General features: G+C 46.8%; 1 protein-coding gene across 30 annotated transcripts in view; it reads right to left on the reverse strand.

The window, feature by feature from the left end:
* The window catches only part of LRRFIP1 (LRR binding FLII interacting protein 1), a 134,058-nt gene that overhangs the window by 79,943 nt on the left and 31,648 nt on the right, over positions 1-22,467 (reverse strand). Inside the window, exon 1 of one of the 30 annotated variants that reach the window (XM_059167604.1) lies at positions 3,911-4,024. The exons of 28 other annotated variants lie outside the window; for them this stretch is intronic. The gene's annotated coding sequence lies outside the window, so the exon portion shown is untranslated. Of the gene's footprint in view, positions 1-3,910; positions 4,025-22,467 lie in introns of those variants that run through there. One more of the 30 variants, XM_059167605.1, reaches the window with a different exon arrangement.

Here is a 22,467-nt window from a genome sequence, read left to right on the forward strand (position 1 = left end):
GGGGGAGGCCCTCTCAACCTCCCCTTTGGTCAAATGACAGACACCGAGCCATTTTTCTAAGTCACGCCGTAACTGTTGTTTTCCATGAACATGAATCACTATTCATATTGATTACAACAAAATAAACAACTCCAAATACTTCTACAAACGATGAGCTTATTATTATTATTATTTAACTTTATCAGGGTCCTTTTGACTAATATTACAGAACGCCTCATGTTAAAAAGCTGTTTCATGAGATAATGACGCAGTCCTGGGCAGCCCCTTTCCACTTACAAAGCACTTTACACACAGAGGCCCATGAAGGTTGTGTAACTTGTCTGCAGACCCGAGTTGGAAGAGTGAGGCTGGGCTCACTAACCCAAGTCCCCACTACAAGTCTGAGACCTTAGGATAATGTGTATAGCCTTGTCCCCACTTCCAGACACCACCCAGGGGTCCCCACTTCCAGCCACCATTCAGGGGTCTTGACTGAAGAGAGAGTCAACAGACAGGCTAGGTGGTGCTCTCTGTGGTCCCCCCAGCCTTAGCCTGTACCAGTAAACCCGTCTTCCCCTCCAGGGATGCCCACAAAGCCACGTGCACACCCAGATCAATGTGCTAGCCAGCTCTGCCAAGAGGACTTAGGGCACTGGTCAGGGACATCTAGTGGAGGGCCAGACCCCACCTGGCATCAGCAGAGAAAGCTGCACCCCATGCAGCAGTGAACATAGCTCGTGGCCCAGACGGCCTCCTGTGGACAGAAGCGCCAGTGGCAAGAGTAGCTGAAAAGTAGACTGAGCTAGTTTCCTGCTGGGGCCCCACGGTGGCTCAGGTGGTTAGCCTTGGATCTTGGTTTCATTCCAGGTCATGATCTGAGGGTCATGAGATGGAGCCCCGCATCGTGCTCTGGCTGGGCATGGAAGCTGCTTGGGATTCTCTTTCTCCTTTTCCCTCTGCCTCTCTCCCGCCTGACTCACATGCTTTTTCTCTCTCTCTCTCTAATGCTTATGTATGTGTATATACAGCTTCTGTTTACCAGGTGCTTGCCTGTGCTGGATGAGAAAGAACCACATCCTTCATTCTCTCACCTCTCTGTGATGCGGCACTCACCCTCCCCTCCACTAGGAATGGATCCTTCCAGAATGGAAGGGCGTTCTTATCTTGGACCTCGGGGTAGTAGGGAAGAGGTGCTTCCTAAATGAAAGATGGCTTCGTGGATGGATGATTCTCCTGAGAAAATGGAGGATTTGGGGAGGTTATCGTTAACTCTCACTGATCTTAAGCGTTTTATATTTTTGTAGCATTTGGGAATAGAAACTCTCTCTTGAAAATGGAATGTCTTTTGGAATTTTTTAAAAAGATTTTATTTATTTATCTGGGGGGGGGGGGTAGAGTGAACACCAGCAGGGGAAGGCAGAGGGAGAAGAAGGCTCCCCGCTGAGCAGGGACCAACCCCCACCCCCACCCTGGGGCAATGCGGGACTCCATCCTAGGACCCTGGGGTCATGACCTGAGCTGAAGGTGGTGCCCCACCTGGAAGCCCCAGGAATTTTTTTTTTTTTTTTTTTTTTTAAATAACTACCTACTTACTCAGCAACTCACTAGATTTCTTTCAAACCATTTAGATTTTCTAAGGAAGGTGGCAAGTTTGAGTTTTGGTCACACGACCCCGGAAGTGGTGACAGAAAGCCCTAAGGAGGTGACCAGCCGGCCTGGCTGCGTCATCAGCCGGCGAGCTGGGTGAAAGTGCTGAGAACGTGGGAGCATGCACAGATGAGGAAAGAGACGAGGAGAGAAACGTGGGGCTCCTACACGGAGAAGTGAGAAGTGTGTCAGCAAGAAGCTGAGACAGACAGCGGAGGGGGTGGGTCAGAGAAACAAAGGGCGTCTCGCAAAAGCCACCGTTCGCCAGCTGCCCCAGAAGGCTTCCCCGGTGTTCACGAGCTTCCCAGATGAACATTCATGTTACATGAGGCAGATGGAGAGAAGAGAGGAGGGTTGAGGAAACTTAATTTGCGACTAGAAAAACATGGGCACGCTGTTGTTGAAATCCTACAGTTAAACGTTTTCAGCAGTTTGGGCAAGTGTGAGAAATGGAAGACGAAAGCCTAGTTCGGAAGGCGGGATGGGGGGAGGTCCGGGTAAGGGGGTTTATTCATTTGTCTCTTTTTAAGGATGGGAGGGACTTTGGAGGCTGAAAGGTAGGAGCCAAAGGAAAGGGGGGGAAATTGGGGTAGGGGTGGGGGTGGGACGTGGATGGAATTGGGGTTTGGGTCCTGATTCTGGGCTGCATGGAGCTGAGAGGACCACAAGGACCGTGGACCACGGAGCTGAGGGAGGAGCAAGGGCAGGAGGAACAGAAACTGATGGGCCTGGCACAGAGCTCCTGGGGCCCCACTGGCGGGAGGCCGTTTCTATTTTCTGAGCACAGAGCCCTTCCACGGAGCTCCAGAAAGCCCAACAATGCTGTCACAGGTAGAATCTGATCCACACTCGCCATAATTTCTAATTTATTATACTCTGGAATTAAGTTCATATCCAAGTGTCCAGGCCTAAGTCCATAGCAACCCTGGGGGGAAAATGTATCTGTTTTTCCATGCCATCCCTCAGAACTAGTGATCTGAGGCCAGACCAAGGACCTGAGAGATCACAGAAACATCTCCCATATATTATAACCAAGGAAACAGCCACATCCATCTGCAATGAAGTACCTCTTAGGAAAACTAGTTGTGTTTTTTGTGAGCACAACACACCACAAATATCAACTGATTATTCTCTAAACATATAGAAAATGAAACAACTAAAATTTACTACCTCTCAGCCATGTAGGCATAAGTTGTAAAAAATCCCCTAAGTTAACTCCATAACAAAGAAAAAGATGTATTTTTTTTTAATCTTTAAAGATTTTATTGATTTATTTGACAGAGAGAGAGAGAGAGATCACAAGTAGGTGGAGAGGCAGGCAGAGAGAGAGGAAATAGGCTCCCCACTGAGCAGGGAGCCCGATGCAGGGCTCAATCCCAGGACCCTAAGATCATGACCTGAGCTGAAGGCACATGCTTAACCCACTGAGCTACCCAGGCGTCCCCACAAAGATGTATCTTTATGTGCTCTCTGAATAGTCCATTTAAAATGCTTTTGCTCAGAATAAATAGTGACATGGAAAAGTAGGCTTTACTGTGCAGAACTGTGTTCCCTAGCTAACAGAACACCCCACCAATAAGAAATAAACCAAATGCTTCAATATATAATATATACTTAGGAACAGAAAATGGTGATTAAATACATGGAAGCAATGTTTTTTCTAGGTTCTCACTCATTTATTTGGTTTGGGCTTTAATCCTCTTGCCTATGAGTTTGACATTCCAGAAAAGATAGAATGTTCCTTACAGTCAAAGCCACGGAGCAAATTTTTACCCTCCAGAAATCAATCAGGCTACAGGTGTGATTAACAAATGTCATTCACAGAAAAGAAGTGTGGGGATCATAGGACTTTATGATGTGAATTTAAATGGTACCTACAGCAAACAGGGAAATTTAAGGCAGGTGAGATGAATTCAAAGGTTTCAAAATTAGGCACTCCTGCTAATAAGCCATTTGACTTGAAGACGACCTGACTTAAGGACAGATGAGAACATCACCACCTTCCACCCCCAAAGTACAGAAATTTCTGAAACAGCATCCCTAAAATCATCTAAGAAAAATTGAGACTAGTAACACCCTTCAGCATGGCTCTAGAAACACAGGCCCACAGCCTGCTATAAGGTTGTTCCCCTCTGTACCCGAGGCCCCAAAATACAGGGCCACGGTAAGTCATCAGCTGTTAGCCTCCAGAGAAGTACCAAATTATGAGCAACTTCTTCATCATCAATTTGTATGAACTGTGTATCTTTACAGAAGACTTTAACATAGAATCAAGAAGTCTTACCTCTGAAAAGTGAGAATTTTAGATGAAATTCAAGGGACGTTGGAGGAACAGCAAAGACCAGCAGTCTGGAGAGGCATGTTTGGCACAAGAGTGGAAATTCTGGAATAACTGGAGATCAAATAGCCACTCCTGACCACGTCATCTCCGAGTACCAGCAAAGAGGTCAATTAAAGACATCTTTATACCCAACATCTTGTGGGGCGGCTTTGACCCGCCTTTGAACAAGAAGAAGGCGTGGTTCTCTAAGCCCACTGAAGGTTTTCGAAATGCTTCTTCTGACCAGGAGGTTTGATTTTAGCTACTCAGATTATGTTGAAGCACCCTCCTCTCGTTCCCACTTCTGTGGAGGCATCCAGTATCAAATGTGGGATCAGACTTTATGAGGAGACTCTAATGTAAATAAGAAAGCTGGGTTTCTTAACCCCTATGCTAAGGACATTTTGGGCCAAATCATTCTTTGCTGGGACATCTGTCACGGAAGTTTAGCAGTGTCCTTGGCCTTTCCATCCTGCTTGTGACAACCCAGAATGTCTCCAGATATTGCCAAATGTCCCCTGGGTGGCAAAATGCCCCCAGGGGAGAAGCCCAGGTCTAGAGGGGCTTGTACCTTCATCAAAGGTGCCCAAGCTGTACAAGAACACTGACTTAACTTACACAGATAAGCCACGCTCCAATTCTTAGCTACCCATGCAAAGAAATATGGCAAGAATTGTTTCAACCTGTTGCTGGATACCTGTGGTCCTCTTTTTTTCTTTTAGTGAGAACTCAAAAGCAAAGCTAGTGGTTGTAGCAGGAAGAAAGTCAGCACCAGGTGTTGCGAGACAGGAGGTGGGGGCCACAGGGTGGGAAGTGGGGAGCTGAGATTTCAGACACAGTGTGGGCATGGCAAGGCCAAGGCCAAGGCCAAGGCAGTGATGGTGGAAGTAGACTAAAGTAAGAGCCTTGCAAGCAAGAAGGTCAGCGTATGGAGATTTGCTTCTTGGCCCATCTGGGTGGGTGAGTGCCGAGGAGTTGGGGCTGAGGGACCCCCAGCAGCGTGCACAGCCCACCTGGAGGCCCAGTGGTTCCTGCAGAAAGCCCTCAATCTCCAAAGCGGAGAGTGGAGGGGGTAGAGAATCGGGCTGGAATCCCTCTGCTGCTCATTAGTTTGCAGTTTCGGGGACTCCCATGACCCCTTTCAGCATCCTCTGTAAAATCGGATGGACACAGCCCCCCATAGGACGGCAAGGCACAGTGGGACCCCAGGCTGGCCACCAAGAGCTTGCAGCACATTCTGTCTGTTCTTCCAAAGTCCACAGACTATTTTTCCTGCAAGCGGAGGGACTCTGGAATTACAGTTCACATACAGGGTTAGAAAAGCCGTGGGGAGTCTGGGTCACTGAATTAGCTTGGATTAGGTTTAAAGCTTTACTCAGGATTTCTGGGACACTCTGGGAGCTTGGCCCTCTGTCAGGCAGCTGCCCCCCTTTGAGCCCTGCATTTTGGCTTTGCCTTACAGCTCTTCCCAAAGCCAGGGTTTTAGTGTTCTCATCCTTAGACAGTATATCACGAATATGACAAAGTAGAAATGGATGCATACAGACAAAGACCGGAAGGAAATGCAGAATAAACAACACAGCCGCTCCATTCAAGTGACAGCATCGTGGGAATTTTATTGCTTTTAAGAGTACGTTCAGACATTGTTAGAATGTTCTTTTTTATAATAGGTTAAGGAACTTGAACTTTATTCAGGAAGCAGTAAAGGACTCACTGAAGGTATCTGAATAGGGACATAGGATTTTGTTTGAATAAAGAAACCCGTAGGCTACAAAACAAGTTGAAAACTGTCCTCATTATTCTTTTCCAAAAATTTCTTGACAGTCTCACTACTTACTCTTCTAAAGACTTTTTATTTATTTATTTGACAGACAGAGATCACAAGTAGATAGAGAGGCAGGGAGGGGGGGCGGTGGCACAGGCTCCCTGCCAAGCAGAGAGCCCAATGCGGGGCTCAATCCCAGGACCCTGGGATCATGACCTGAGCAGAAGGCAGAGGCTTTAACCCACTGAGCCACCCAGGCACCCCCACTATTTACTCTTCTAGATTAACCTTAGTGTCCAATTGTCAAACATAAAACCAGTCTTGTCCCTTAAACTGGAATTTTAGATGTATCATGTTATGTTTATGAATTATTTGAGGATGGATTCACATCTCTACAACACTGGGTTTTCTCATTCAGAAACAAAGCATGTCTCTCACCATTTTAAAAATCTAACGTGTCATTCAGTATACTGTAATAGTTTTGTTCATTATAGGTCCTGCATATTTCTTTAGTCCTAAATATTACTTTGAATGGGATCTTACCTTTTTGCCTTAACTGAAAAAAAAATTATTATTGGGGTTATGGCAGTGCTATGGATCTTTTTTTTTTTTAAGATTTTATTTATTTATTTGACACACAGAGAGAGAAAGCACAAGTAGGCAGAGAGGCAGGCAGAGGGAGTGGGAGAAGCAGACTCCCGCTGAGCAGGGGCCCTGATGTGGGGCTTGATCCCAGGACCCTGAGATCATGACCTGAGCCGAAGGCAGACGCTTCACTGACTGAGCCACCCGGGGAGGCCTCTATGGGTTTTATTTATTTATTTTTTAAAAATGTCATTACAAATGATTGCAAACTGAACTCCTGGCTTTAGACTGATTTTTTGCTTTAGGCTTACACATAATCTGCAAGTGGACACACATTCCACCTCCTTTCCAGAGTGACACTGCAGATTTCTCTGTCCCATTTGCACATAAGAATAGCCATCCGAGTAACATTCCAGGGGCCCTGGTCTACTGGTCTCACCCTAACACGGGTTCTCCACACTTAGCGAAACGGGCAGGACACAGCGGCTTCCCCAATTAGTACTTGTCCGCAATCACCCAGGGCAGGACTCCAAGCTTCTTGGAATTTAAATAGCATTAAAGTTGTCAATAAAGTAAGCAGAGAATCTGTTGTCAGTCACCTGCCAAGGGACCCGAAAGGAAGCAAATGACAAGTCTCAGAGCAAGACACTCTTGACTAAAGGCTAGAATCTAGAATCTAATTTCGACACACAGCAACGCAACTTGGAAAAGGACTAGCACTAAAGTGGGTGGAAAGTTAATTATTACTGTGGGTGTTCAATGCAATTGCTTTTTGCAGGGTGAGGCCCCTTGGAGGAACACGCCCACGCCAGGCTCAGGTCTGTATGGGCAGCCACCCCACGGAGGAAGCTTTGCCTCTGTCTAAACTCCCTGCCGGCCTCGGGCCAGTGATGCAGCCCCTCTTCTAGGCCTCACTGTCCTCATCTGTAAGATAGGAGTAATGGTGTTACTTACTTCATCCGGCCTTATGAACATCAAATGAGGGACACCTGGGTGGCTCACCCATATGCCTGGGTGGCATCTGCCTTTGGCTCAGGTCATGATCGCAGGGTACTGGGATCGAGCCCTGCATCAGGCTCCCTGCTCAGCGGAGAGCCTGCTTCTCCCTCTCCCTGCCTCTCTGCCTACTTGTGCTCTATCTCTATATCAAATAAATAAATAAAATCTTAAAGAAAAAAATCAAATGAGTAATTGTTCATAAAGTAGGGCAGATTCTTGGTCTTAATAATGCAAAGTGTTACAAAATAATTCCAGGGGCATGCAGTCTAAATCTTACATAGGAGTCACCATTTACCACGGGGTGTGGGAGTAACTTTTGCCCCAGACCAACTGCCCCTCCCTATGAGCCTTCCTGCCCCACCCAGCATGGCTCTGCCCGCCTATCTCCTGCTCAGAGGGTACAGCCTGCATGTACCCCCAGTGCTGGTTCAACCCTTAGAATCACAGTATTAATTGGAATCCGACATCAGGGGGCTCTCACAGGAGTGGCCAGCTACCCTCCCAGAACAACAAGCCTGAGCTTTGCCACTGTTACTGTCTTTGAGGTGCCTGGTCACTTCCTAGCTGTGATTCTGATCTAGATGCTGGACTTGAACTTCGCAGGCCAGATAAGGCAGTATGACTGTGTCTCCAAAGAATGGTATTAGGCAAGAGAAACTCAAGAACTTCTCTTTTGGGGTAAAGAGGCTCTCCTACAGTAAGCGCAGGTTTTTGAAAAAGAAAAAAATTATTTGCAACCAAGAATATTAAAAAGATAGAAATACTCAGAGATTTCAATTCTAATATTCTAGGATTATCTAAAATTACATTTAGACTAAAACAGAATAGAACTATCTTTATCTCTGGAAGAAGGCAAAGGTGAGTAGATGATGAACAGAGGTCTGGGACAAAAGGAGGGGGAGGGGTCGTACAACTCCAAGGCCTGCCTCCTGGTGGCCACAGGGGAGCATTTCCAGGGGGGCCTGTGCTAAATGTTTCACATTGGCTTAATAATATCATATAATATAATGAGAAAAGGGGCCCTTACCACCCATGTTCTCTTTGTGTTAATCCACATCAAAATTTCTAATTAATTCATATTAAATATACAAAACCAATTCATTCCTTCATAAATGGAAGTAACCCCGAGTGTTCCTTCAGCATATACTTGTTGTAGATGGTCCATCCACACAATGGAAATATTATCGGGCCTGAAAAAGGAGGGAGATCCTGACACCTGTGGATGAAACCTGAAAACATTATGCAGAGTAAAGGAAGCCAGACACAGAAGGACAAACATTGTGTGATTCCGCTTATACGAGATCCCCAGAATTGTGAAATTCACAGAGACAGGAAGCAGAAGGGTGGGCACCAGGGGCTGGGGGAGGGCAGGGAGTCTGTGTGTTATGGGACAGAGTTTTAGTTTGGGGAAGATGAGGAAGTTCTAGAGAGGGACGGTGGTGATAGCTGTAAATGGTGTGAATGAAATTTAAAATGGTTCAGATGCTAAACTTTGTTATGTGTATTTTACCACAATTTTTAAAAAATGGCTTAAAAAAACCCTCCAACTTACTCTGTTTAGGCAGTATCACAAAAGGAGGAAGAGGAACAATGTCAGTGTGGAGTTGTCTCCTGAAAACGGAAGTTGTACAGTGTGAGTTCCAAGAGTCTCCACTCCACGTGAAATTGGCCACACAAAAGATCTGGAAATCTGTGTGGAAGAATTCTTCCAAGTATGTGACCAGCACACATCTGTCTTAAAGTCATCTCCCTGCCATGACTCTCTCTACAGCTGCAGTTTGTGGAAGTCAAAAGATTTAAGTCATCATGACCCTACATGAATTTTCAGATACCATCAGCAAAATCAGAACAATTAGGACTGGCAGGATGACATTCAATGAGAACAGCAGCTAATTTAACTAAAAAAAAAAAAAAAAGAAAAGAAAAGAAAAAGAAAAAAAGAAAGAAAAGAAAATAAAAAGGCAAGCATCATAAGTGTAATAAGTCAATCAGAGAAAGACGATTATCATATGATCTCTGTGATATGAGGAATTTGAGAGGGAGGGCAGGGGGCCGTGGGGGAAGGGAGGGAAAAAATGAAACAAGATGGGATAGGGAGGGAGAGAAACCATAAGAGACTCTTAATCTCAGGAAACAAACTGAGGGTTGCTGGGTTATGGACATTGGGGAGGGCTATGGTGAGTGCTGTGAAATGTGTAAGCCTGATGATTCACAGACCTCTACCTCTGGGCAAATAATACATTATATGTTAATTAAAAAAAAAAAAAAGAAAGGCAAGCATCAGGCAAATACTGCTTGCTTTAATTATCACATTCAAGCCACTTAACCATGGGAAAGCAGCAGGCAATAATAAACATTTATGTTAAATCAGATTCATGGAAACAGAAAGAAGAATGGTGGGTTCCAGGAGCTGGGGGAAGGAGATAGGGAATTATTTAATTGGGACAGAGTTTCAATTTGGGAAGGTGAAAATGTTCTGTGGATGGACAGTGGTGATGGTTACAAGTGTGCAGATGCCACTTGTACCACAAGTACCAGATGCCACTCACCTAGAAATGGTTACTTTGTAAATATATAGATTTAGATATTGATATCTATATCTATCTTTTGGGTGAGCACATATTACTTTTTTTTAAAGATTTTATTTATTTATTTGACAGACAGAGATCACAAGTAGGCAAAGAGGCAGGCAGAGAGAGGAGGAAGCAGGCTCCCTGCTGAGCAGAGAGCCCGATGTGGGGCTCCATCCCAGGACCCTGGGATCATGACCTGAGCTGAAGGCAAAGGCTTTAACCCACTGAGCCACCCAGGTGCCCACATACTACTTTTAAAGGGAGAAAAATAACACCAAGTTCATTTTATTCCATAACTTTATGGGTGAAGAAAGGAAGGGAAAAGGGAGACAAAAAAACCTTTGTTTTGTGTTCCTCCAGGCTTTTAAATCTGTTGAAACAAACTGTAATGAATGAGGTGGGCGACCACTCCCACTTCATCCCTGCTTTTGTATCACACACACCTCTGGCACACTCCCGGGGACCTGTGGCCAGTTTCAGAATAATATTTTTAAATGCTTAAAGCAAAGTATATTGGGTTACAAAGTAAATGGATTATTCTGAAAACATATTCTTAAAATATATTTTTAATTCATGCTACATTGTGTCCTTCAGAGTCTAATCAGGAAGTCTATCCCAGTCCTGGTAACAGCAGTATAACATACAGAAGATGTTACACATACAGATGTAACAATACATACATACATACAGATGTAACATACAGGATGCAACATACATATAGATGTAACATACAGGAGATGTGCTGGATGCCTCAGAAGGTACAGAGAGGCTCAGAGGCAATGACCTTGGGGACAGCTGGGGCTGGGTTACCATGCTCCAAAGGCCTGGGTAGGTACCCAGAGCTCTGACCTGGGTGTTTTAGAATATGACAGGGCTCCCTGACAACGACAGGGGGTTTCTGAGTGCTGGAAAAACACTGGAAACAGAACGGAACCCTGCGGCCCGTTGCCTGGAGACAGGCAAAGAAACAGGAAGCAGGTAGGGAGGAGCGGTTCTTTCTGCTGCGTGCCCTGCAGGCCAAGCCCCAGCCCCAGCCTCAGCCTCAGTGCAGGGGAGGAGGGATGGGGGGTGCTGGGACTTAACAGCCATCAGAGGCAGGCTCCTGTATTAGTGCATTCAGTGACAAGTATTCCTACCTGCCACAGTGTGAACACAGTGGTGTACAATTTTCCCAGCTGCTCGCAACCACTGAGTAGTGGGAGAAAACACCTGGGATCTCTACAGGTGGCCAAGACGCATACACTTCCCATAGGACTGAAGTGTTCAGCCTGTATTCAAATGGGAGGTAATGCTGTTCTTTCTTCCTATGCAACTGACATCTAACCGAAGGCCCTTGGGGGATCCAGGAACCCAAGGTTAAGTAAGAGTCTTACTGGATCTTTTAAGAGGTCAAATACAGTTCTTTGTCTTGTTTAATTTTGCTTTATTTATTTATTTATTTATTTATTTGACAGACAGAGATCACAAGCAGGCAGAGAGGCAGGCAGAGAGTGAGGAGGAAGCAGACTCCCTGCTGAGCAGAGAGCCCGATGCGGGACTCGATCCCAGGACCCTGGGATCATGACCTGAGCCGAAGGCAGCGGCTTAACCCACTGAGCCACCAAGGCACCCTAATTTTGCTTTTAAATCACATACTTGGGGGCCGCGGGTGGCTCAGTGTGTTGAGCCGCCAGCTCTTGGTTTTGGCTCAAGTCCTGATCTCATGGCTGTGGGATTGAGCCCTGCATCGGGCTCCCAGGCTTGGCACGGAGTCTACTTAAGATTCTCTCCCCATAGTCCTCTGCCCCTCCCACTCATGGTCTCTGAAATGGATAAATATTTTTTTAAAAAATCACACACTTAATATTGATACCAAATTTCTTTTATGCTTTGAAAGAGAAGATCATAATGCAAATCCATGCCTTTGTGCATACCTCTCATTTCATTGATACTGTCAACCCCTCCTGCAAGTAGTGAATAGTAATCTTTGCATTTTATTGACTAATTACCTATTTCTGAACACCACAGAAAGGAAAGATAACACAACCACACTCACAACTTTGCCCCCAACTCATGGTGGAAGTGGGTATTTTCAGATTCCTGGGTGGTCTTCAGAGCATTTCCTGTAATGCCTCTTCCTAGGCTCCCCTGGCCCCACCATGTTGACCATAACACCAGTGTTCTGAGCACCAGGTCAGTATTTCTACTCCTGACTTCTCCAAGCTTCAGTCCACCTGCTCCTTGCCTATGCCAAAGGCATCTCAAACTTGACACATCCAACGAAGAACTCCTGTTATCTCTAAGATTCTTTCTCCTGCAGTTCCTCATCCATGGGGGCATGACCAATCAACACCATCTAAGCAAGCTTTATCTCTCTGCCTCAGTTTCCCCCAAATGTAAAGGAGCAGCAATAATGGCACCGACCTTACAGGCTTGTTATAGGGACTCCCCCTTTCAGGGTGCACACACAGAACCTTGATGCCCTCAACACCCACACATGCCTACTGTTGGCCCTCTTCTCAAAGACCATGCTCCCCCACTTCCCACTTCAATTCCCCAGCCAGCCAGCTTCTGCTTTGGTATGACTGTGGTGTCTTCCTGTGGCCACAGCCTCACTCCAGTCACACCCCAGAGGGTTTTCTCAGAGTGATTCCAGTTACCCCAAACAGCACCCTCAACATTGCTGCCCATCCCCCCATTCACTCATTCATTCAATCAACAAACATGGATCCAGGGTCTACCACATGTCACGTACCAAGCCAACTGTGGATGAACAATGACAACAGGCCATCAAACCTCCCAGGGGGAAGATGGATGTTGCATAATTATAATTTCTTGTACTTGTGGTAAGTGCCATGACATTAAACAGAAGTGTGCCCACAGGGTGCCAAGGCTTGGGGAATGCCAACGGGAGACACGGTGTGGGGCCTTCTGAGGAAGTGAGAAGTGAGCCTCCTGGCTGTGGGAGAAGGTAAGCTCTCTTGTGAAACCTCTGACAGCCTTCCCTCAGAGAATGGGTGAAGACCGAATGCCTCCTAGATGTCTGTCCAGTTGTCCTGGACGTGGCACCCAGCCACGGGCCATACCCACACTGTCCTTCTCAGCTCACCGACTGGTGACAGGTGACTCCGCTCTGCCTCCTGGGGGTGACTCCAGCCTTAGACAGGGAATCCCCAAGTCTCTCCCTTCCTTCCTTCAACCCCCCCACGTCCTTCCTTCCTTTCTTTCCTCTTTCTTACTTTACTAAAGCAACTTACAAAAATTGAAGTGTTTATAATAAAGGAGAGCCCAACCCTCGGCTGAAGAATTTAGTTAGTAACCTAATCCATGGCTAAGTTTTATTTAATATAGAAACAAGCTCAATTTTTTAAATGTATCGTACAGTGAACATACATGCCATGATAAGTCTATTGTCTAATCTAAAAAGTTTGAACCCTTCTATATCCCAAATTATAACAGAATTCTATCAAGCTCTAGGAAAACACAGCAACTACTTATTAAAGAGAATGAAAGTCAGTATTTTGTGGGTTATGCATTATATTACATACTTGAAAAGACAAGCTGAATCACATTGGAAATACTATAGCTCTTTGTTGAGACCTCCAAGCTAAGGGAAGGATTTTAAAAACACATATCCATTTTTAGATATTTGTAGGATTTTATTTCACTATATGATAGTTACTCTCTTAGAATAATCAGAATAATAAACCACATTTAGAACAACTAAACTATAATCAATATTTATTTCTCAAGTAAACTTTACCCCCAGCATGGGGCTTGAACTCAAGACCCGGAGATCAAGTGTCCCCCACCTGCCAGGTGCCCCACTTTTCTTAAAGGACAAGATAAAATGTGTATTTCACGGGTACAGAAAATTCTCTGCTTTCCATTTTGAACAACTAATATGATACCAGATACCTAAGAATTTTTTATCTTTTATTTTGCCTAATTTTTATTTTTCAAATATTCAGTTTTCATTGACCACAAAAGTTTCTCTTGCACAAGAACTGCGCGTTCCGCCTCTGTTTTAAGAAGCTCTATTTTGTGGTCTACTATATTTAAAAAGTCACTAACAAGTTTCTAACAAGAAATCAGTGATGTTGGCCCCTCCTCTATAATGCGGGCCCATCCCGATGGAAGGTCCCGAGGCTGAGACGGCCAGCTGTGTCTGTCCACAGAATTCTAGACCCTGCTAGGACTCATGACCCTATCACTTCTATCACTTAGTAAAAGTTGCAGATCTCAGAATGAGGGGGTGTTCTCCTTTCCACCTGCTGAACAGCAGAAAAATGTTAGGAAATACATTGTCAGACTGGTCAAGTATGTCACTGAAATAGAATTTACTTAGGGGGTGAAGATACTTCAGAAGAAAAACCAGCGACACACGCATGTGTACAGACGGGCACACACAGGCATGCGCGCGCACAGGCACGTTCGCACGCAGACACGAGTGCACACAGACATGCATGCGCACAGGTATACACAGCCAGTAAGGTACCGACTAGACCAAGGTGCTGGCTGTGGGCCCCAGCTCCTGGCCAGCTTCTCCCATGGGGGCCGTGCGCACTGGGAGCAGGAGGAGCCTGCAGCCGGTGCACTTCTGGGAGACGCCCCTGCACCCCAGGGAAGTCCTTGCTTCCTGGGTGCCCTCATCTCTTCTTACTACATTTCTCTTTAGTTGTTGCTAGAATATAAAAGACTCTACACACAATTTGTCACTGTAATGGTTCACTTCTGTTTGGAAAGTGTCCAACCTATGTGTCTGACCAGTTAGTTTCTTTCTTTTCCTTCTCTTCCTCCCTCCTCCTTTCCTTTCCTTCTTCCTTTCTTTCTTCCTTCCCCTTTCTTTTCCTTTCCTCTCCTCTCCTCTCCTTTCTTTTCCCCTTCCTTCCTTCCTTCCTTCCCTCCTTCCTTCCTCTCTTTATTTCTTTCTTTCAAGATTTTATTTGAGAGAGAGAGAGAGAGATCACGAGAGGAGGGAGGGTCAGAGGAAGAAGCAGGCTCCCTGCTGAGGAGGGAGCCTGACCTGGGGCTGGATTCCAGGACTCTGGGATCATGACTTGGGCTGAGGGGAGACACTTCACCAACTGAGCCACCCTGTCCCAGGTTTCTGACATGTGACAAATGAGCTTTTGTGGGAGCATGGGCTCTGCCTAGATGTTGTTTCCATAGACTGGGATTAAGTGTTTCAGAGACTTACCTAGCGTGGTAAGCCCCTGGCTCTCAGATTTGTACCTACCCACCAGTGCCCGTAGGATACCTGTGCAGTGCAGGCTGTGGCAGGGGCCCACGGCTGGCCAGCAAGCCCACATGAGCTCATCGCTCGGCACTTGGGACAGTAGCTACTGGTGGGAGAGTGAGCACTGCCAAACAAACTGGAGGGGTTGCCTTGATTCAGAATCCTAGACTCATTTTGGATGCCAGAGACTGTTGCTTCCATATGCTATCTGAAAATACTGTAGGTCTCTTCAGAGAAAACAAGAGAGTGGGATGGAATGGGACATGCAAAGGTGCAGACTTGGGGTCATCCTCCCCAGCTGTGAACATGCTCGCACCCTCTCACCATGCTGTGTCACCCCCTCTGCTGGACTCTCAAGGGAAACCTTGCCCCAGTAGGCTGGAGAAAAGCTCCCTTGTCCAACTCAGGACAAGGAAACCAAAGCAAACCAAAGGCTTGGAGAGGTCCCAGGGCTGGTAGGCAGGTGGAGGCCGATCACAACCTAGGCGTGGAGAGTCTGTGTGATCACTGCTGCACAAGCCCCCGGACACTGGCACACTGGCTCAGACAGGCATTGTGTTTGAGCTCCCTGAAGTCTTGGCGGGCCTGAGAGCTCAGCATAATTGTTCCCATGGCATCACGATGGAAACTGAGGCTTGGGGTTGAGTAGAGTAGTCAAATGGTGCAGGGCTATCCATGGTCCTGACTCTCCCACCCTGTCCCTGGCTACCTTCAGACAGATGTTTTTTCCCATCTATTAAAACCACAGCTGCGAGGGGCCTCCAAGCACCATCTGGCCTGGTCACTGCTCTGAACAGGAGATGTCATTATTCCAGTCTTGACAAGTGACCTGTCTAAGGCCCCATGGCTAAGCAGACGCACCAACGTGTCAGGGCGCACACTTCCTAGAACAGAGTGACCTCCACTTGAACAATACTGCTTTTGGCCCCCAGCTGTGTTTATAGCGACAGCAAGTAGCTCATCTGGGACATTTCAGACTTTTTCCTCTCTGAAAAAAACCCAGTTGACAAATCATCCTTAGAGGATGCATTATTTTTTCCCTTTTAGAATTGTTACCATCCACCACCCTTTGTCAGATGTCCAAAGGCGCAGAAAACCTGCTCCTCCCAGCTGGGCTGTGTTGAAGGATTTGGTGCTCTTTCTCTCATCCAGACTCCCCTGGTCTCCTGCCAGAAGCTGACTCAGGCGGATTCTGGGGACAGCGATGTGGGACACTGCGCTAGGTGAACGTACCTCACACGGGGGTGGGAATGAAGCATCGTGGTGGGCCTCTGCTCATCAGAAGCTGTTTCCCAGGGAACAGTGTGCTGGAACAGCCAGTTGTGTTCCATGAGACAGTGTTATTTGGAAAGAGAGGCATTTACCCCAGATGAAGCCATCATTTCCATCCTACTTAACCCCACCCTTCGGCTCTCCTTCATCTGCTCAGCTTCTGTGAGAACTCGAACATCTTACAGGAGAAGCCCAGCTGAGAACCACACTTAAGTTTGTCAAGAATCTGCCTGGGCAATCTCAACTGAGAAAAAACATTGGCCTGGGCTACAGAAAGGTAAATAAATAATCTGCAAATCATCAAAACAAGAGCAAAAAACCTAACACTCCAAGACATGCTTTGACAATTAGGGAAAGAACTTCAAAAACCAAAGCATCAAAGGGCTACCAGTGCATAGCTGCCAAACTCACAAAGGCGAAGAATGATCACAGCACTTGACCCAGTGGGGAGGAAGCCACTTCCAGACCACAGGGGGGTGAGGGTAAATGAAGAAGGCTTTTCAGGAAAGCAATATGGGAACAAGTCTCAGGATCCTCACCCATGTTTACGCTTCTCACATCTGTGTTTGCTCATGTAATATTCTGACTTGAGGAAGTTAATTGAAGTACAAGAGAGTATTTACCCATAAAGACATTTGCTGCAATGTTATTCATAACTGTAAACAAACACAATACCCTGTGAACAACCTTTGTGTTGGACATGACGGAATGTCCTTTGTGCTGTGTTCTGTGACCATTACATTTTTCAGAGCATTTGATACAAAAGTTGAGCTTATTTCTTCCCTTGAAAAAGAGAATAAACATGCAGTATTTCCAAATATGCAAATGAGACTATGTTCAAAAACATCCATAGGTAAAAGATCAGAGGGGAGTAAAACAAAATTGTCACAGGTTTTATGCTTGGTCACAGTATGGGACATAATATTTATCTTCTTTTTTTAAAAAATTTTTTATTTAATTTTTTATTTTTTATAAACATATATTTTTATCCCCAGGGGTACAGGTCTGTGAATCACCAGGTTTACACACTTCACAGCACTCACCAAAGCACATACCCTCCCCAATTAATATTTATCTTCTATTGTTTAAATTTTCCTTATTATTCCCTACAATAAAAATGTATTCCATTTAATGTAATAAATCAAACATTTCTTTTCATCCACAATATTTATCTTTTTTAGCAATTGCTTCATTTACTCAACAAAAACCCTTGTTTTAGCCAAACCTCAGGACAAATGTTGTAAGGTTGATACACTCCTATGCCACCTCTGTGAAACCAGGGAGGGCTTCCTGGAGGAAGGGGGAACTGAGTCTAGAAGTATAGAGAGTGATGGGAGACACTGTTGTCCCATAGCTCAGTATGTTTGGCATGTAAGATGCCATGGGAGGGAGATGGAGATGAGGTGAGAGGGGAGGCCAAGATTTTTTAAGATTTTATTTTATTTTTTTGAGGGAGAGAGGGTGTGTCTGAGCAGTGGGGGTGAGGGGGAAGGGAGAGAATGAGAATCTCAAGCAGGCTCCGTGCTCAGCTCAGAGCCCACCGAAGGGCTCGAGATCACGACCTGAGCCAAAATCAAGAGTTGGAAGCTCAACCGACTGAGCCATGCGGGGGTTGGGGGGGGGGGGAGGCTAAGATGTTAAATCTGTTTGGGCGGCAAGAAGGAACCATTAATAAGTGTGGTAAGGAGGAGACCATGGCATGAGGTTTGCGTTCTGGGGGTCAGGGGGACAGCAAGACAAAGACAGATTTGAGGTGGGAGATCTTGGGGGCAGATAGACAGACTAGCAGGCTGTGAAGGCAGCCACGTGAGGGGACTGGGCCTCAGCTGAGTCAGGCTCCCTGCTCTGCAGAGGGAGGATAGTGGAGGAATTCGGGCTCAGGCAGCTTTGAGCAGCGGGGAATGGGAGACATGGCAGAGGCAGCCAGCCAGCTGGGGGAGTGGGGGCTGTGGGGCTCTGGTGGGGGAGCTGAGAGGGGGGTTAGGGCAGGATGTGGAGAATTCGTGAGAGGTCAAGGCCATGAGTGTGGCTGGAGCTGCTGCACAGGCCCGAGCGCTGACAAGAGGGCTGCAGCATAGCCAGACAGCCCAGGACGTGGAGGGAATAGGGCAGGTGGTATCTGGAAGCTAGGTGGGGGCACTGGCCTGCCTCATGGCACCTGGTGAGGTCATTTCACTTCGGTATCCCATGTGGGAACTGTGGGAACACTACCACCCATCGTGTCGGAAGACTGGTTCTCAGGGTGGCCTCTGTAGCATGACCTATGGGACTATCCTGTACCCCTTGGCCCCCACCCTGCCTCTTGCCCCAGAGGAGGGACAGGAAGGATGAAATACCAGTCAGCAGACAGCTGTCCCTGAGCCTAAACATGGTTAACAATGGAGGTGTCACACCATCAATGCTTGGCAGCACCGGTCACCATGCCGTCGCTGCTCGGTGGGACCAGTCAGTGTCCCACGTGCATACAGCCAAGGCGGAGCGGGGGGACGCTCAGGGCAAGGAGCTGTCTCCAGGGCTTGTCTGGTGCTCAGCTCTGCGGAGCACTGCACCTGGATTCTGGGTTCTACCACAAGCTCACGGATTAGAGCATTTTCTAAGTAAGGACACAGAGGCACAAAAAGGTGAAACATGTCCCGAGGCAGCAGTGGGGCTGGGACCCAGGGGCAACTCCTGGGGAGGTTGTGGCCCTGAGGAGTCTTGCACCAAAGACACTGGGGGTGAGGGGTCGTGCAGCAGGGAGGAGGTCGAAAATCGGACTGCAAGGAAGAGCCCACTCCAGAGGAGCCTCTCGTGCTGTGAGCAACTGGAGCTTGTTTTCCAGCAAAGGATGCCAGTCCGTGCTTGCTGCCTGGAGGCGGCATCACCCGGCCAGTCTGCAAGGCCTTCCATCCTTCCATCTGCTCTGCGAGCCAGCTCATGCTGAAATAGGTGTAACAAGCCCCCTGCCCCCGTCACACAAGATCAATTTGCATGGCATCCAGTTTTTTTTTTTTTTTTTAAAGATTTTATTTATTTATTTGACAGAGAGAGATCACAAGTAGGCAGAGAGGCAGGCAGAGAGAGAGAGGAGGAAGCAGGCTCCCCGCTGAGCAGAGAGCCCGATGCGGGACTCGATCCCAGGACCCTGAGATCATGACCTGAGCCGAAGGCAGCGGCTTAACCCACTGAGCCACCCAGGCGCCCCACATGGCATCCAGTTTTAATACTAATGAAGTTCGTAAGAGCACAGAATTATTTCATTTGTGCAGGGTATGTTTTGGGCATTTTCGTGTCATAAAATGAGCCACTTGGAACAAAATCCGAATTTTAAATGTTGGGCTGCTGATAAGGCATCATGTTAAGATATTTTGGCTTATAGCTACTTCTGGGAAGCAACTCATTTCCATGTGAAGAGTGGATGCCCACCATTGGCTCCCTCTTTAAAACCTGTAAGAAAAGTCCAGATCTCTGTATTTTGTAGGTTACAGATTATTTCACTTATATATGTTTTGCTCAGAACTGCAGGCTCTTAAAATTATTCTTTTTTTTTTTAAAGATTATTTATTTATTTGACAGAGAGAGATTATAAGTAGGCAGAGAGGCAGAGAGAGAGAGAGGAGGAAGCAGGCTCCCTGCCAAGCAGAGAGCCCGATGCGGGACTCGATCCCAGGACCCTGAGATCATGACCTGAGCCAAAGGCAGCGGCTTAACCCACTGAGCCACCCAGGCGCCCTTAAAATTATTCTTTTAAAGATTTATTTATTTATTTCAGAGAGAGAGAGAAAGAGAGAGGATAAGGAGGGGGCAGAGGGAGAGAGAATCCCAAGCCCACTCCCTGCTGAGCTTGGTGCCTGACGTGGGGCGATCCCATGACCTTGAGATCATGACCTGAATCAAGACCAAGAGAGTCAGAGGCTTAACTGACTGCACCATCCAGGAGCCCCTTAAATTTAAAAAAAAAAATTTTTTTTTAAGATTTTATTTATTTATTTATTTATTTGTTAGAGAGAGCGAGAGCGAGAGAGAGAGCGAGAGCACAAGCAGGCAGAGCAGCAGGCAGAGAGAGAGAGAAGCAGGCTCCCCGCTGAGCAAGGAGCCTGATGTGGGACTCGATCCCAGGACCCTGGGATCATGACCTGAGCTGAAGGCAGAGGCTTTTACCCATTGAGCCACCCAGCTGCCCCCCGAATTAAAAATTATTTTAAAATAGAAACATATCTGGAGAAAATTCGGTCCAGTAAATAAGAAAATCACTGTTGTTTTTCTTAAATTAAATTAGTATTGTATTTTACCTTAATCTTTATGAGAAACTCCCAGAGTTTAATTTCATTAACTTCAGAAAGCATTACCTAGTTTTTTCCACAATTAGCAAAGCTGTATTCTCTGACACTGAGTCAGAAGCTTATTTAAATCTTTCATGAATAATTAAAATTATAAGTATTCTTTAAGATGTGGGAAAAAACTTAAAGTATTTCAGAGTCAGCACAGTGCAATGGCTGATGATAAGTCTGAAGTCATTTATTAGCTTCCAGAAAAATTCCTACACTCAGTTTTACAAATAGAAATTCCTGGCTGTCGTGAAATTCTGCAGTGCAATGGAAAACCAAATTAAGGTGGCGTGAACATCAGTAGGCTCCCAAAGTCCTCACAGATGTGCACAGCCTTCGAAACTAGCAATCTTCCTTTGGCTGCCAGTGGCAATCAGAGAGGCATGCAGCTGATTGAACGGGGGTGTTCATTTCCATATTATTTATAGTAGAAGAAAACAGAGGTTTAAGGAGATCTTTGTGGTAAATACAGATAAAAATACGATAAAGCCACTGGGCAGACAAAGTAGAATGAGTTTTTTATAAAATGCCATTTCCTCGAAATTTAAAAATTCAAACAGAGAAGTTGAAAAAGGCAAAAACACACTTCTAGGGACCAGACACTCACACTTTGGAAAGAAGTGCCTTCAGCTTCTGAGTGGCATTTCTTGGTGGAAAGTTCCTTTTCTCTGGCATAAAGACTTGCCTCCTTGGAGATTTGGCCTTATACAGAATATAATCTGTTTCTTCCGAAGGCAGGGTTCATGCCCTCGGACGGACTGCCTCACCTCCAGACCCCTGTCCCCAGGACCCTGGGACACCTGCTCCTGTGGGAGTGTTAGTGGAGGAGCCCCAACCCCTGCCTGGTGTCCGATGGTGCTGGCATCACCACCGTCCGGCCACCAACCTCTCAGTCCGTGTGCTTTTCTCCAACCACGCCTGTGTCCCAGCACTTGGGGGAAAAGGCACACAATGGGCTGGTAAGTAACACACACTCAGTAAATTCAGGTTATGGTTTTAAACAAGCTTTAGTTCCTAGAACATCCTTCTTGTCCTGCGGTGATCCCTGTGGGGACAGCCAGCCTAGGGATCCAGCAGGAGATGCAGGAGATGCTGCCTGGAGCAGTGAATGGGTCTGAAGCCCAGGGAGCTTTTGGGGCTAGGAGCAGAACCCCCTGCAGCGGCCCTAGAACGGGCAGTCCCTTTGAGAACTAAGAGCAGCAGCCAGCAAGAGCCGAACCGCAGGCCCACATGTGGATGAAGCCACGCTAGAGAGAAAGTCCCTGTGTCTGTCACAAACCCAAGCCCGGTCCCGGGCCCCTCCATGTCCATTCCCACCCCCAGCAGCTGTAGCCCCCCAGATTCTGCTCCCTCCACAAGAGCAAAATGCCAGCAACATTCTTCTCCTTGTACCCCTTTGGTTTTTCCGCTGCTCACCGCACTGGTCATTTCCCTCACCCTCCGGGTGACTATTCTCTGTGCCTGGCTCCAGGTGTGGGCCAGGTGAACTTCCGGCTCACCTGCTTCGTCTTTCCAAGAGCCCCAGTGCTCTGTCCTCAGCATCCTGCTCTCCCAATCTCCTTAGTTCATCTCATGGACCCACATGGCTCCCGCCGTCCCCGAACTCGGGTGACCTCCCTGTCTCCTCTACGATCCAGGCCAACACGTTTGGCCGACGTTGGCTGGATCGTTCCATTTGGGCAGCCTTGAGCCATCTCAAACACAACACTTTCAGAAGCTAGCTCTTCTCTTGTTCCCCACCCTGCCCACCAATCTACTGCCTTCCCAGTTTCCAGAAGGGGTGCAAAGACCTCATACCACCC

Source organism: Mustela lutreola, chromosome 3 (genome assembly GCF_030435805.1).
Source record: "Mustela lutreola isolate mMusLut2 chromosome 3, mMusLut2.pri, whole genome shotgun sequence".
In the NCBI taxonomy this organism is placed as follows: domain Eukaryota; kingdom Metazoa; phylum Chordata; class Mammalia; order Carnivora; family Mustelidae; genus Mustela; species Mustela lutreola.